This window comes from Helicoverpa zea, chromosome 2 (genome assembly GCF_022581195.2).
Source record: "Helicoverpa zea isolate HzStark_Cry1AcR chromosome 2, ilHelZeax1.1, whole genome shotgun sequence".
Taxonomy (NCBI): domain Eukaryota; kingdom Metazoa; phylum Arthropoda; class Insecta; order Lepidoptera; family Noctuidae; genus Helicoverpa; species Helicoverpa zea.
The window spans coordinates 3,067,327-3,085,340 of NC_061453.1; the positions used below are offsets into that span (position 1 = coordinate 3,067,327).

The 18,014-nt window shown below is 38.4% G+C and overlaps 1 long non-coding RNA gene across 1 annotated transcript; it reads left to right on the top strand.

The window, feature by feature from the left end:
• The first annotated feature begins 1,540 nt into the window (after positions 1 to 1,540).
• LOC124643914 lies at positions 1,541 to 16,463 on the top strand. Its single transcript, XR_006985987.1, has 3 exons — positions 1,541 to 1,552; positions 6,437 to 6,440; positions 16,217 to 16,463. It is a non-coding gene; the product is annotated as an uncharacterized LOC124643914 (long non-coding RNA).
• Positions 16,464 to 18,014: the final 1,551 nt, after the last annotated feature.

Consider the following 18,014-nt stretch of genomic DNA (forward strand, 5'->3'; position numbering starts at 1 on the left):
ACTATTGCACAGAAAAGCTCGCCATTTTCCTGTTAAAACATAAATTCACGGAACCTATTTATAGAATTCTCTGAATCTATTAAAGTTTTGCACCGCTCGAGATCTCATTTCTACAATGTTTGAAAGACTTGAGCTTTGAACTTTGCACCAACAGTCGTTTTCTTTTATTTATTTTCAGCACCTATGTAATCGCTTTCTCTCTGGAATCGTCACGAACTATCCACATGCTGTACGAAAATAGTTCATCAAAAAGATTGTACCTTGTCCAATTCTGGACCATCATCCGCGCGTGTTTTCTATACTTGTTTTTACACCTTTAGTAGGTAATTAACGAATACAAAAGGTTACAAAGTACGAACAATTTAATTTTTACTTTTACAGAACCTCTCGTTTATCTAAAAATATTTCAGCTTCTAAAATGTGTTATACCAATTGCGCATTCGTCATCGTCTTTTCAACCATTTCGATGGCTGGATAAATAAAGGCCACCCCTAAGGTCCCCCATATTTCTCAATCTTCAGCAAAATACCTTCACTACTTCCCAGCACACTAACTGAACCATAATTGTCTACCAAAACTGTTATAACTCTTAACAATAAAATACAATTAAATTACCTAGTACAGCAGAAAAAACGAGTAAAACAATAACAATTCCCTATAAACTATTAGTCAAATGAAAAATAATATAATTTAATTTAAAACAACAACAATTGTCAACGGTACTTTGGAAAATTGCAAAAGTCCGTATCGGAAAAATGGAAATCGCAGGCCATAAAGCTTTGTAACCTATAGCACAGATTATATAATAGTTACTACGTAACAGATAAATCACTCCATACAAAAAAGTCCATACCTACTGTTATAAGCACCTACAAGTTCCCCAACTACCTACAAATTCCTAGTTGCGTTATAAAATGAACCTTAAAAGCTCGAGCGCTTGATTGTTATTCCAATGCGATAGCGCACAGTTCAGTGACCGCAACCGTGCCGTGGCCGTGCTTAGGGTTGCTTCTTACAATTTATTAATATTTAAGTAGGAAAACAAAGTTACGCTTATTTTAAGATAGCCTTTTTTAAAACTGAGTTTTTAAATAAAAAGTAATATCAAGAATATTTTTCTTTAGTTAACTATTGTATTGCCTACTAAAATGGAGTATGGGTACATAATACTAAATATTACCTAATACGTAAGCATAGGTAAGTACTTAAGTAAAGCTTTCGTCAAATTCAAAGCGGTTTCCAACTATTTTTCGAACACAAGTGCCATACCCCATATGGTACAACTTAAGGCGGCGAACCGTCCCGCATTCTGCGGGACCGTCCCGCAATGCTTGACGAAATCCCGTTTTGAAATTATTAGTAAAATAGTCCCGCAAAACGTGGTATGCGTCCCGCATGTCTCGCATCCCTATTTTTCTACCACGCTTCTACACAACACCCACCTGCGCGCACGCTCAACAGTGCAGGAACACAGATTACCTATAATTATAATCTCGTTCTCTTTATTTCTACTGAACTCGTGAGGCCTAATGATTTTGAAAATAAGACATTAGTGCACGCTGTGTCACGATATTGATAGGTTAAATTATAGCTTTTTGCTTACGGTTTTTATTTTATCAGTTCCGTCCGATCATTTTTCAATGCCCCCCCCCCCCCTTTTCACGAAAGGTTAAGTCCCGCATTCAGTTTTCGGAAAGTTGGCCACCTTAGTACAACTCCGTCGAGTGTTGATACATACCTAAAATTGGTTTCTGCGTAGCGACACGCGTAATGTTCCGAGTCGTCACTAAGTTGGACCAGAACTATACCTACTTACACTCGAGATGTGTTCTGAGCTCCGGGGCTGCGGGTTGTTCGAAAGAGATACCGCGGCCCTGGTACATAAAAGGCCTATGAAGGAACACGACGGTTTTTAGTCAGTAAAAGTCTGACACTCCCTCACCGCTGCTAACCCACAGCGGGAGGGGTCATTTGATGATTTTTGACGTCGGAAAAAAAAAAAAGATATGTATGTTGTCACAATACAGTTCATATAACTAAGTAGGTATCTAAAGTAAAATAAGTACCTAATGATCTCTGTTGTTAAAATCATAAAGTAGATAAGTATTAATTTATTTTAAAAAAAATAGAATTACTAGATAAATTCATACATATAAAATGTTTCTAAATCTTACAATAGTCGCATATAAACCAACACAACTAAAAATAATCCATCAGTTTGTGAGGTAGCTTAAAAAACCTAATAAAAACCAACAGCATAACATGCCACGAAATAAAAATAATAATATTAGAGCGCGCGCGGCGCGTGTGACTGTTGTGCGCCCTGAGCCGCGTGGGGCTACCGGTAACCCAGCGAGCGGTAGGCATTTATCGCGCGCAAGTACGTCGAGTGACAGAGGCCTGCCTATAGCAATAAACCCGTTCTGCTCGTTTAAACGGTCAATTTCACCAACTGTCGTTTACGTAATCGACCGGTTAAACGACGCATTTTCTTTAGCGTGGAGTGGGAAATTGTGTTAGACCTAACCTTGTCGAACATTGCTTTTGTTATAATTAAATAAAAACCGTTATAGGAACATAAGTTCCAAATATATAGTTCCAAATTACAATTACTTTATTTTTTTATCTTATATAATGAAACTGTATGTTTGTTTGCTTAATCACTGTCATCTCAGAAACTACTGGCCCTATTTGAATTATTGATTTCAGTGTTCTATAAAATATAATCATTTCCCACATGACACGAATAGAAACGCTGGCGAGAAGTTAGTTGATGATAAACAGCAGTTTTGTTTAACCGGGCGTTTATTTTAATGGTATAACTGGCTCTTAATCGTTGTAAACTCCGATTACACTCTGGCATGTGAACCTTTCACGCCGCCTGTTGAATGCAAAACTATTCAGTGTTACAAAGTAGGAATTTTTAATACTTGATCACCGGTATTATACTTTGTATACTTTGACGGTACCAAAACAGGAGCTTTATTTAAAATTGGACAGTGGGATATTATTCTATACTTCCTTATAAATAAACTTTATATAGATCAAAAAGAATATAACCTATTTTCAAATATCTCTAAAGTGTTGCCAATTAGAAAAAAATCAACCTTAGAATATTACAGAACATTTCATGAACCTAACTTTGCAAGTTAAAGACACACTTAGCTAAAGACACCGATCTTCTAAAGAGGTTTTAAACTAAGTTACAAGTTACTGGCCACAAATTAACTGCAGCACTTGTAAAAGACAATTGGTGTCGTGCGGAGGGGAAGGGGTGTTGTCATAACCATGGAGAACATACTTAATGACTAGCGGAGATGTCATAACGCGTAAAATCTCCTAAGAAAGTAGCGCGCAAAATGCGGGTGTTCGGGGGACGAGAAACGTTACTAGCTCCGCCCTTACACGCATTCAATGGAACGCGCCCAAAACCCATGTTTCAAAGATTGGTTTTCATTTGACAAGGAGCCCGAACGCCTCGTTAGATCTATTAACAACCGTACGCTACTTGACCTATAAGAAGAAGTCTGAACTATCTTCCTTAGGGCATCTCCGCTATCTTTCCTACCTCCGTGATCGAAACCCTCAGTCGTAAGCGACTCACTGACCCCGGGGTTTAGATCAATGACGAAACATCAGCTTAGCTCCACGGATTTAGAGTAGGGCTACCATATTTTAGGGTTAAGAAGGTTTGGAAGGAAAATTAATACCATCTGTCTAGCCCAGTTAGTCGAGGTCAGCTTCATATGTTTTAGCAGACTGTGAAAGAGGTATCCTGAAAATGTTCTTTTTAAGTAATTTGTTACATAAAAATGGAAAATGCTAAATCCTGTTGCCAAACATCTGTTGGGGTCGGCTTTATTTTACATGGAGGTACTGCCTATCTGACCTGCTCATCCGATTTTACCCGGGCAACCCTTACCCCTTGTTAAGTCTGGTTGTCAGACTTTCTGGCTTCTGACCAGTAACGACTGCGAAAAATAATATCAAATACATAATTACCAACCATGATCGCTTTTTGACCTTATAAGTTAATCTAAAATCACAGGAAAAATCTTACAAACACCAAACTTTTGGTTACCAGCTACATAGTATAGCCACATAGTATAACCAGCTGCAAGGAACTCCCGAACCATTGCAACACCGACTCACTATTCGCTATACCCTCGCTTCTAGTTATATCCTTGCAACGCTTACATAAAATTCAGTGTTGATCCAGCGAAATTGGAAAATTCTCTTCATATAGGTACGAAACTTGTGAGGTAAACTCGACTGAATATTCCTGTTTTTGGTACAGTTTTTGGTATTTATGTAATGTAGTTTAGTTTACTGTTATTTTCATTCTCGTAGCTTGGTAAATTGAAATATTAACTCAAGTTCATTTGTTTGTTTGTTGGCCTGATGTTTAAGAATAGTTTAAATTGAGAGTCAATGCGGTCCTTGTACGTGAAGGGCTCAAGAAAAGATATGGTGGCTCTTGAACGCCTCTGTAAGTAAAAAAAAATAACTTCCCACTTCCAACTTTCTCCATTAGTCAGTCAATTTCTTTGTCAGATTTGGTCAATTCTACAAATAAAGATAATTTTAATTATAAGAAAGATTCAACCTGATTCTTCATTTTCCCTTTATTACCTTCACAACAATTTCTACACTTTATATCCCTGGTTTACTTCACGAACGTTTGTTTTAGACCAAATATTGACCATCAGTACTGAAACTACGCCGAAGCAACCCAGTCTAGACAAAGATAAACTCCCCAGCCCGTCAGATAGAGCCTTAAAAGTTCAACTCTCGCAAATTGCAAGCCCCGCTTTTAGACTAATAAAATATTCTAACAAGATTTGTACCTACAACTGCAATTTCTTTGATTTTCCAGTAGAGTATCGCTAAGAAATTTCATTAAACACGCTTTTTTAATGTATTCAAAAGGTCATCTTGCTAACGCAACTTGGTCTTAAAATAAATCTTTAAATGCTTTTTTTTTGGGTTTATTTATAACTTCGCTATAAAATTCACTAACGAAACTCCTAAATTATTTTTATGATTATTTATACTATCTGGAACAAAGCCGAGTCGAAGATTTTAGTGTAGGAAACTGATTCCAATTATTTCCTTGCTCTCTCCAGAGAGAATTATTCCAAAGCTACACAATGAAGTCTACCAACAAACTAACAATTATAACTTGAAGACGAACGTTTTGTTCGAGAACTTGAGCACGGAACTCTGCAATCAGGTAATTTGTTGCTCTTTAGTTGCTCCTAGACACTGTCGAGAAATAATTAACGTTATATCCAAACAAAGGAGAAACACTAAAAGATGACTTGGTGTTTAATTTGAAAAGCGAAAGAAATACCAATTTAGAGAAATCGTGAATGGTGGTGAATTTTATGGTAACTTCGAGAAGGTGCTTTAGTTTATTCAGCGGCATGTAGAAATATGAAACGATTAATGGATTGTGTGAAAGACACTATGACTGGAAAGAATGCTAGGTGATTGTGAATCACCCCAGACAGAAGAAGTATGGAAGAAGAAAACATGCTGCTCCGATCCCAAGAAAATTTTTGACAAGGAGGATGCCAATGACATTCCAATAAATTGCTAGTGAAAAGGTCTTTATAACTTTAAGTTTCCCATTTCCACTTCAAACTTTAACTCCAAAATAAAATTAATTGCTAACCGAAACCTTAACTCTAATATAATTGCAATAACAATGTTTTCTATACAAACAGACAAGTGCACCAATTAAAAGTTCAAAGCAGTGCATCGCTCGGTGAACGCGACTTTCAAACAACACCCGCCCACGTCATCCAATATGGCTGCCGACATTTTCAATTCAGAGCACAAGTTTGCGTTTTTGTTGACGTCAAAGAATAAGACATTAGAAAGTGCAATTTGAAATAAGTATTTATTATTTTTGTTGTTTGTACTAATTATATTAATATTAACATTTACACGTATCTACGTTCCAAATGGGGAGTACCTATGTTCCACCATTTCTTCTTCCCAGCAAAAACATATACCTACGTGTAGGAAAAACAAAAACATATAGGTGAATGGCGGTCGTTTTGGGAGCTGTCTTTTGTAAGCTCGACCTTCAAGAAGTGCTGATTTTCAGCCTACTTTCAAAAAATGACTTTATATATCTCATTGGGTACATGGTAAATGGACATAAAGGGTTCTATCTAATCTAGTTTTCCATACACATTTAAATGAAAAGACCCGCAGAGCGAGATGTTGATCACCGAAAAGGTGTGTAGGCCAACGCTTTATATACTTACTCCCTATTAAAAATACAATAGGTAATATTAAAATGTAAGTACACTCAGAAGTCTCGAATACTATTCAGCATTGCCCTCAATTTAAAACTTCATCTCACTTGACAAAACTTTGTCGTCCGTGTAGTGTAGTTCCAAAACACTCCTGTAGGTGGCAGCAGTGTCGTAATGTTGAACATTTTGTAGCTTCATAGTTCTCTTGTTCACAAAACTGAGATTTATAGACGAAACGCGCAAAACTTGTAAAGTAGTGACATTTTAACGCTACGTGGTAGAAGCACGAATTGGCTCGGGCATTTTATAACGCCGCCATTTTATTAGTGTGATGTGATTATAGCACGTTTGAATTTAGAATTTGTTTCTTTTAATTCGCTTTATTTTTATAATGCCTACTAATTTTATTAGTTGATTAATTTGTGGTCAATTGCGGTGTGTCAGCCGACACGCTGCAATTTTGACCACACGGCAAAGGGCCCGGACTGGTGATCGTAGATATAGGTCATTCTGAGGCCCTGGAACATAAAAAGCCTAAGAAGGAACACTATGGATTTTTAGTCAGTAAAAGTCCGTCACTCCCTCACCACTGCTAACCCACAGCGGGTTGTTGTCATTATTCTAAAAACCATAGAAAATTGAAGCAGTTTATTTAACGAGAATAAAAGAGAATATCTTAATTAACCAAAAGGGTAACGGCCTGTAGCTAAAGGTCTTTGAGCCAAAATAGAAATGTTTAGTAAATACTTCTAATATCCGGACAGCTAAATATTTAAAGTTTGGGTTTTCCAATATCCGGTATAAGTATCATGGGATTATAGTTAACGAAATAAAGTCGGAATCCTCTCGGACACAAATTCTAATTTGAATTCGTTTTCAATTGACTGAATCTGCTCTTGATTGAATTTCTGTTCATTTTAAGTGACTTTTTTTTGTAATCGGATTATTTTAGATATTGAAGACAAAAAAAACCTACGTAATATGTAGGAACACTACATGTACATAAGGAAAATTGTTGAGTATGTAAGTATTCAGATATTTACCTACACAAATATATATGTAATTATGTACCTACCTATACGTAACGGCTAAAGCTTGTAGTGTGGCTACACCTAAGTTTAGCCTGTTATAGCTAGATATATAGCAAGGAAGTATATAAGGAAGTACATTGGGTATATAGTAGGTACATAATAGAGTAGACTAGGAAGCACAAAATTGTACTACTTACATAAGGGAGCAGATAGGCGCCGGAAGGCAAAACCATTTACATAGGTATATAGGCAGGTAGGTCAGGCATCTATTGTTTTTCATAAACAAAATATGTACAGACAATGTTCAAAATAATTCCAAGATTTCAACCATAAACAAAGTATGATGAATGATCTTACTCATTCATATATGCATGTGAATCATCACATATAAACAGGTAATATTTGCGTGTATGTTAACACATCCCGTGCCATTATAAACTCGGAACACTTCGATCTATCACCGCCTTTCTTAGATCATTTAATCAACTGGAAGCGCTAATTTTGAACAAAAATCTCCATGCGAAATAGTCCAGCGTGAAAGACGACCCCTAGACCACGGTGCAAATTAAATACTTATAGTTATTGCGCAATTAAGCGCTATAGATCATTCCGGAATCTTCAATAGCAACATTGAACAGAATGTTTTACACAATACAAAATATTGCCCAATTTAATTGATATTCTAGGGAGCGTCTTAGGAGTCACCGCAACAAATAGTGTAGCTCTATGAGTGAGCATTTTGATCACATGAACTTGAGAAATACAAGAATAAACTTAACATACTTACACATATTATTGAGGAAGATGTCGTCTCCAGTTCGTTAAATTCTCTAAGAAGTTACACGCCTCGCGTTTATAAACTCAGAACAGTTCGATCTATCACCGCCTTTAATAACTAGCAGTCGCCATATTTGTTTTACGATGATTGATAGCTCAAACGCACATTATCATAGTTCAAACAGCTTGCGATGGATCAATCTGAGACTTCAACTATCGTATTTTCAAGAAAAAGTTTGTGGTTTGTGATTAGAAACTTATTTTTTATACCAAATTTTTTGTAAAAATTTATAAAATACGAAAATATGAAAGACGTTTCTTTCAAAGACTGGACGATGACAAAAAAAAACAATCAAGTGATCTAATCAAACAATTTCAACTTTAAAATGTTCGACCCGTTGTTATAATTATTGGTAATTTTATTCTATCTAGACCCTTAAACTACACTTTAATCGTAAAACTAGTCTTTGTCTACTCTGAACTCCAGTTTTAACAAATTACCTACATAGTTAGGTATGCATCTCTGTGCAAACCCAAAATACGAAATGTCGTCATGCACAAACAAAGTACGAATAATTCAGTAATAGTTCAACAAAAACTGCATGTTTGTAAGTAAATAAAATTCCAGGAACAAACAGCACTGGGAGTAACTTTTGCAAAACTAAATATTGAAATGAAACAGAGCTCTGACACTTTCATACATAAAATAAAGCGATGAATGAGTTGAACGGCAAACTGGCTGACTGGCAGTTGTTTCCTTTGCTATAACTGGCTGGCTAGTCTAGGTAGTCTGGCTACTGTTTTATGTCTCTGAATCTCGGTCAGTTCTTTATTTGAATTTTTAAATCTAAGGGTGCGTCCACATCTGGCGAATGCGCCGTGAATGCGCAGCACGCGAGCCGATCGCGAGCTGTCCGCGAGCTGCGCGCGTGCATTTTTGTTCGTGCGCCGCTTCTGCGCCGCCCGCGCGCAGCTCGCGCGCGACCTAAGCGCCGCACGCGAGCGGCGCGCAGGCGGCGCGCGACGTCTGCCATCTTCGATAGTACTGAGCCAATATACGGAACTGTAAGGGCGAGAACTGATTGCGCGCAGATCGCGCGCCGCTCGCGCGCTCTATACGAGCCTTGCGTGAGTTGCGCTAAAGAGGCGCACCGAACTATTGCAGTGACTGCACGCGCGCAGCTCGCGGACAGCTCGCGATCGGCTCGCGTGCTGCGCATTCGCCAGATGTGGACGCACCCTAACATTCGTGTATTACTTATATAGTATTACCTATGTATTTCATAAATCGGGATAATTCAGAGTCATGAAGCATTTTAAGGGTTGTTTTAAACTGACTTCTTCTTAACGAGTTAGTTGCAGGTTTAATCACCCCCGAAAAATCCTAGTTGATACTACGTGAGGTATTTATTACGAAATAAACTGTTTCCTAACATCGTTCAATTGGACCAGTTAGGAAGACATACCAACATTAACTCAATTTATAATCAGAAACACTACCGACCACAGACACACAACTGTTTACCCCACAGACATATATTAACCCTGCCCTGACGTTTAATATCCGCAGCTGAGCAATCGCAGTACAAACACTAAGAACACCGCAGTTCCCGATGGCTATGTTTACCTGTGCCTGTACCACGGAGGAAGGAGGGAGCAGATATGCCATAAGCCAGGTAGGTCCTCGTAGGTTAACGTTCCTCGTCCATCGCACACCCGCATTTTAGCGTGCCACTTTCTTAGGAGATTTTGCGTAATGGTACCTATTTATTTATTTTTTTTAACGACGTCAAAAATCATCAAATGATCATTTAATGATTAGCCTTTTATGTACCAGGGCCGCGGTATCTCTTTCGAACAACCCGCAGCCCCGGCAAGTCCGTAATGGTACCTCCGCTAGTCATTGCGGTCTCCATGGTCATCTCCATAGCCTTCTAGATCAACTACGGAAGATAGGTGTGACCAAAGCGTTCCGTTACGAGTGAATTAACAAGGTTTTCGGGTTGACACATCTATCAAAGCTCTGTCTTGATTGATTGGTGGTTTGATTTAAAAAAAATGGACTGGTTACAAAGAAAGCGTATGAGGGTGGAGTGAAACACCCGCATTTTGGCGAGTTTTTCTATTATGACATCTTCTGTCGTCATTTTGTTCTCCAGTGGATTTCGAGGAAGGCTTATGGGAGTGGAGCCAGTAACTCTCCTCGTCCCGAATACCCGCATTTTGGCGACGCTACTTTCTTTTCTTACTAAGCAGTTCTGCTTTAGCAGTTTCTCCATCATGTCATCTCTCGTCATTTTATTCTCCATGGACGTACTTACGTCACGTTCAGTACCTACACAGGGAAGTGGGTCATTGTCGCGGTCGATACGCTCAAGGTTGACCACCGTAGGATTGAAGGTGTACCCTACGTGCTTTTCACAGTTTGAGAAGTTGCATCTTGAAGACAATCGCATGAAGAAATCTAGATTCGAATTAGATAAAAATTCTACATTGGCTGAATTTAGCAGAGCACTGATGTAGGTAGGTATCATGCTGCTGGTCAGAGAAGTAGGGGACAAGTTGAATAAATAAAAAAACAGGATGGTCAGTGTTTAAAAAATAGACTATTTTATGTACCTATTCCTAAGTACCTATTCCCTCTAATCATATGAATCGTAACAGACCTTTAACAACAAAGTATCTAAAGAAAGCAATGGAACTGTATCCATTCAGCCTATTAATAGACCTCATTCATCGGACGGATGACGTTTATGCACCATAGAGCATATCGATGGCAGTGAAACGGATATCGGTTTCAGATCGCGCTCGTTTTCAGCTTAGAGCATTTGACTAACTGGAGCCGCCACTAGCAAAAAGAGAAGGCCACGAAAAAAAAATACAGCTCTCCCTAGCATTTTCGATCCAGCATTTCAAAAATATGAGCAACTGTCAACTGTAGCAATAACAGTCAGACCATACTTGATGATGATGTCCGCCTAGCCAATTGTCAAGAAGAAGATTAGCCAACTACGCAGAAAATTGCACAAGCATTAGCGCAGACACAGGTGCTCTCACTATTCCTTCACTCTCATAGCCCGATGGGAGACGGTACACCATACATACGGGTATGATGAACAACTGAACGGCTCTCGTGATTTTTGCAAATGAGACGGCATGGTAATGGCGTCTTCAGTTGGTTAAGTTATCTAAGGTTTCAGTTGGCGCTCGTTTAATGTAGTAATGAACACATGCATATTTGATGTTGCATGTTTTCTCGGTTTCAAATATTTTTTATTGACATCTAGGTTTTTAATTGTTTTATTTTTTCGTAGTTCGAGATTGCAAACCCATATTGGCTTAAATTTAAAAGAGAGTCTGGAGACTATGGACAGACCGGGTATGAGAATTAACTAAAGAAAGATGTTGCATTTAAATACGAAATACTTTTTTACAATCGTGAGTTCTACTTCCACTGTCTAATCTAAGGGTTAGACGGACAAACTTCTATACTTCTTCAATAGCTTAGAGTCTGAAAAGCCTGATAAGCAGTCCTTCTAGATTAGGCCTAGATATTCGTAAGTAACTTTATGACCCTATGTACCTACAGGCAATAAATTATCATACATTAAAATTCAATTGGGAAGCCAACCGATGATGTAGATTGCATTTTCTGACATAATTCGCCGAGTCAGTAAATGGCATGTGTCAAAATGTTGTTGAATAAGAACGTTTTGAATTTTATTTACGCCGATAATTTCGAAAATTGGAATTAACAGTTTATCGATTTTAATTTTCCTTTAATCAACTTCCAATATTTTATCGATATTAATTGGTGCGTAGATTTGGTCATTGACTTTTCTATCCATTGATATAGGACCAAATTGAGCTAGAAACTGCATGAAAAATTAACGCTGCATAGGCAGATTTTATTTTTACGTGGCGTATTGAAAAAGGACGACACTGGAAAACGTCCTTGACCTGTCTATTTATTTTTACCGCAACCTTGTCACAACCAGATCTCCAGCGTACCTGACAATGTAACGAGACCAGACGGGACAAACACATAGCTATACAGCTCGAGCCGCCCTTGTGTGCGATGCACACAGACGCCGAGGAAATAGGGAAAGAAAAAATGTTTCCCATAAATCTTAAAGTAGCTAAATAAGAGTAGGTAAGTACCTATTAGATTTTAGATTAAAGGTACGATATGTTAGTTTATAAGCATATAATAGTACCTACATATATAATAAAAAGTCGTGGTGGCCTAGTGGGTAAAGGACCAACCTCTCCAGTATGAGCGGGTTCGATCCCAGGTCAGGCAAGTACCAATGCAACTTTTCTAAGTTTGTATGTACTTTCTAAGTATATCTTAGACACCATTGGCTGTGTTTCGGATGGCACGTTAAACTGTAGGCCCCGGCTGTCATTGAACATCCTTGGCAGTCGTTACGGGTAGTTAGAAGCCAGCAAGTCTGACACCAGTCTAACCAAGGGGTATCGGGTTGCCCGGGTAACTGGGTTGAGGAGGTCAGATAGGCAGTCGCTTCTTGTAAAGCACTGGTACTCAGCTGAATCCGGTTAGACTGGAAGCCGACCCCAACATAGTTGGGAAAAAGGCTCGGAGGATGATGTTAGCTTATAAGCGTATCGCGAGTTGCGATACCTACTTCTGACGCCGGGATACGCAAGCCCGATTCTCGCCATTAAAATTGAGAAATCAATGACAAGTGTGAAATGCATATCGATTTTTACTTTTTATACTTAAGTACTGTTATTTTGTTTCATTCACCCCAGTAGTTTACGTTAACTTTTTCCGACGAGCATTTTGCACAAAAGGCTTTTTAAATGACGCTAATGAGCACTAAGAAGAGTTTCTGACTATCAAGGAAGTGAGGCCACAGCAAACATCTAGTCTTTCATAAAGTTTAAACAGCCATTTACTTGCGGTTAACTCGTATGAGTTGCTACCATGTTGCTACCCAGTTACTACTTGAGAACATTGCTCATTGTGGTGTTGCGTCTATTATCAACTTTGTTTAACACCCCTTTTGGGACTAATTTGGCAAGATCTTATATACTTTAATGAAACTATTGTACATAATGTGTGTTGTGTTGTTAATTAATGTTCGCTAGATATTATTTAGCTTTAGAATTTGACATACACATATTTTGTCATAAACATTTTGGTAAGTAGGTGTACTACTTAGTACCAAACTTAACGAAGTTTACGTTCACGCCCACGGAGTAAGGACTAAGGACCTATGCTTAGGGTCTTGTAGTGAAAATTCTGACGTGTATTAATTAGGTACAAAATAGAATAGAAACTACCAGGCCCGCCGTAAGCGTTCGTGCAAGGCGTGCACCGCACGCGGGCGGCATGACCTAGGGGGCGGCAAATCGAGCGACTTATCATATAATATTTAAATTATTATTAAAAAAACAAAATACCCGACTGCACACTAAAAAAAGAGTAAAACAAGCCCCACAATAATATTTAATTTATAAATATTGATGGAAAGCATCGCAGGCGGGGACCAACAGAGGCTTATTTATAGTCATTTCGGTTGTGCACCATTTAGCAGAATTTTCGTTGGTGGCGGTCAAGGTGGTCCCCGCCTGCGATGCTTTCCATCAATATTTATAAATTAAATATTATTGTGGGGCTTGTTTTACTCTTTTTTTAGTGTGCAGTCGGGTATTTTGTTTTTTTAATAATAATTCTTTTATTTATAACTTTTTAGCTGTTTTTATTTAACGAAAATGTTGTAGATGTAGAAGACTATGTATATGTAAGTACCATTTTAAATTATTTCGACGACATTTGGCTTTAGATTACGAGTGATGTTACTCCGCAACATAAATTTACCGCCAATCTGGACTGTTGGTAGTGAAGAAGAAAAAGAATTAGGTGAGTCATTACTGCTGAAGACCGTCAACGACGTGTGCCCTTATGCGTGTGCCCGCATTCGGGCTGTATACTCGAGCATATCCCCCTCCGCACCGCGCCGCGCGCCGCATGCCAGGCCACGCCCTATCTTTTTGCTTGCTAACGCATGAGTTGCTTTGCGTTGACGCAGAATTAACATGTTCCCGTGGGAATTTTGAGAAAAAACGTATCCTATATTAATTATTACTCCCGTGATTGAAATGAATCTAATGATACCGCATACATATTTTTTTAAAGGGAAATTTAGAAAAAATATCCCGTGGGACTTTTAGGATAAAATGTATCCTATGACACTCCCGTAATCAAGACAAATCTAACGATACCTCATACATCAAAATCCATCAAGCCGTTTAGGCTACAGGAGGTCACAAAGGAACAGACATACATACATACTTACATACACTCGAAAAACATTACCCTCCTTCTTTGGCAGTCGGGTAAAAATACAATATCTTTTTACCAATTATTTCATGTCATATTTCCGAACACAGCAATAGCGCTAAGAATATTACTTACACTGCCGGTTTCAGTGCATTTGTTGAAGGGCACGCCACCATCGTGGCGGTAACTCCCCTCTTTGAGGAGTGGCTCGGGAGGAGTCATGGCGCCCTCACGTACCGCATGACGCAGGTCCTCACCGGACACGGTTGTTTCGGTAGGTACCTGCACCGAATCGGTTGTGAGGAGGCGCCCGGGTGTCACCATTGTGCGGACAGCCCCGAGGACACGGTGGACCACACAGTCCAGGTGTGCCCCGCATGGGAGGGGCACCGCCGGGCCTCGTCGAGGCTTTGGGCGGCGGCGACCTCTCGCGTCCGGCCCTGGTTCAGGCCATGGTCCGGGGCGAGAGGGAATGGGATGCCGTCGCCTCCTTCTGCGAAGCGGTCATGCTCGAGAAGGAGGAGGCGGAACGCCAGAGAGTTGGCACCTCTCATCCCGGCCGCCGCGCTGGACCAGGTAGACACCATGGGCGCCGAGTGTCGCGAGATGACTCCCGGCCACCGTAGGCGTGGATCCGTGGGCGGTGAGTGCGGGTGGCTCATCGTCCCTCTGTCTACTTAGACGACAGACCCGTGTCGACGGCGCGCGTTGTTCCACGCGCTCCTCAAAGAGATGTCAGCAACCCACCACAACTGCAGGTTGTTCGAAAGAGATACCGCGGCCCTGGTACATAAAAGGCCTATGACGGAACACGACGGTTTTTAGTCAGTCAATTAATTACTGACGTTGCTACTGCTAGGCTCGTGTATTTTGCTTACTTCCATTGTATTATGTCCTACGGTATTTTATTGTGGGGGGCAGCGGCGGACGTAAATTCAATATTTGTACTCCAGAAAAGGGCAGTTCGTGCAATTTATGGCCTCGGCCCTCGCGAGTCACTGAGAGAATTATTTAAAGAAATTGAAATACTTACACTTCCTTCTCTTTATATTCTAGAAAATATAATGTTCGTACGCAAAAACTTAAATCAGTTTGCTGTTAAAAGTGATATACATTCCATTAATACAAGAAACAAGCACAAATTAGTAGTTCCGAGATTCAGATTAACGAAATCGAATAAATCGTTTTTAGGGAACTATGTCCGTTTTTACAACAAGCTGCCTAAGTGTGTAACCGATCTCACGGATATAAAATTTAAGAACACTGTGAAATCCACCCTAATTAAAAAAGCTTATTATAAAATTCAAGACTTCGTTGACGATAAAGATATTATATGAAATATAATAGAAAGTGTTGAATCAATGATAAAATTAAATAATACAACAAATTGCAAGTTTATCATCTGTGCCTTACCATATTCTAAAAATTTTACTATAGAACAAAATCAGTACATATTTAATTTAAACCTATTAATGTACAATATAACTAGGCAATACAATAATAGAATAATGTACTTTGATACAAATAAATTTATAAATAATTTTGTAGTGACAAATGATACAATGTATCTAAGTTTTTATTATAAACGACAAATTGCTATATTGATAGCAAATAATATACAAATTGACCCGGGTTCTACTACGGTAACCTCTTCTTTTAATAATATTAGTAGTTCTACTAATACAACTATTGATACACCTGATAGTTTAAACTACATGGTGCGACAAAGGGTGGGCCACATCAACTGAATGTTGTACATCAAAACATTCAGGGCCTTTCCGGCAAGGATTTAGAATTAAGTTTATTCATTGAACATTATATGGTACAAGTTGTAATGACCTGGGTTCTAGGTGGCTGGATGTTGGAAGATAAAGAAAAGTTCTACCGGAGATTTAACACAATTATTTCCTTTAATACAATAGAAATGGTGACCAATCAGGAAATTTTAACTTATAACAGAATTATTTAACTTACATGAACTAAAACTAAACATAAAAAAGTAAATAAAACAATAATAACAATATACTAACGATTTCACAAATTAAACTAAAGTGGCCACCACCAAGAAACAAAAAAGAAAAAAAGAATACATTAAAAATAAGTATCTCCAACTGAGACTCGAACTCGAGACCTGAGTTCGGCTGTCCGAGGCAATGCCGCTAGGCTAGCTAGCCAGTTGAAGACCGTGCCGAAAATGATGCTCTGTTTGTGAGTATTACTTCGAATCGAAGTGCCCTTTTATCTCTCTATCAACGCGGCCGGACAATAAGGGCGTTTCCTTAAGCTGAGAACAAAACGGGCATGGTCAGCATTGCAAAGTAAAACATCAACTGTCCAGCCTTCACTACGTAAAATATTTGCAAACACTTACCCCGTTTCTCACACTATTCGCACACACCTCACAATATTTCACCATGCAATTTTAATTGAACGTCATCGCGAGCCTTGTAACGCCATCTAGTCATAGACTCGCGAATCCATTATCGATCATTACAAAGTAATGTGCATAACTGAGCACTGGCACAGAAATAGTGAAATAATATTCCTTAATAACAGTAATTATTCAGTACCTACAAAGTTCATTCGTTAGAAAGGAAGCCATCCATGGTGGCTCTCTTATAATTGTAACTAATAATTTAAAGTGTAAGGAACGTTCAGAAATAGTAAAATTATCAGTCGAGCGCAATGTAGAATTATCATGTGTTGAACTGGAGCAGTTTGTTATAATTTGTGTATACAGGCCTCCTTCAGGTGATTTTAACACTTTTGAATCAGTAATGGAAAATTCTCTCTCTAAACTTAATTCCACTAGTAAATCACTTTTAGTTTGCGGTGACTTCAATGTTAATATTTTAGAATCATCTTCTTTAACTACAAGGTTGCTAAACTTATTTAAATCATTTAACTTAGTAAATTTATTTCTAGAACCAACTCGAATTACGGCAACCTCGTCAACCTGTTTAGATAATATATTTACTAATTGTAGCGCCACAGAGACTCTGATTACCAATGGCCTAACTTCCGATCATTGTGGTCAACTGGCACGGTTTCCTGATAAAAAGAATAAAATCCAGCGGGAAATAACATGTCGGCCCTTAACAACCAGTCGTTTTAATAGTTTTAAAAATAATATTAACGCGAAACTAGACAATGAAATATTAAATAAAAACAATCCCCATTTAATGTACGGAGCACTATTTGATATAATAAAATACGAATTTAATTCTAGTTTTAAAACCAAAACGCTCGTACTAAAAGAAACGGCTAACTTCAATGAGTGGGCTACCCCCGGCATTTACAAGAGTAGAGTTAAGCTGTATGAGTTGTATGAAATGAAAAATTATAATTTTGATGAAAATTTTATTAGATTTGTTAGGAATTATTCTAAATTGTTTAAAAAAGTTTGTCATGCGGCAAAATCAATGTATTTCAGTAATAAAATTAAGAATAGTAAGAGTATAATAAAAGCGACGTGGAATATTATAAATAGCGAGACCGGGAAAATCAAACAGCGTGATAATCAGTATAAAATCATTAATGAGAATCAAGTTTATGAGAAAGATTCTGATGTAGCTCGCGAATTTAACACATTCTTCTCTAATATTCCAATCAAGACCACTAGCGGCT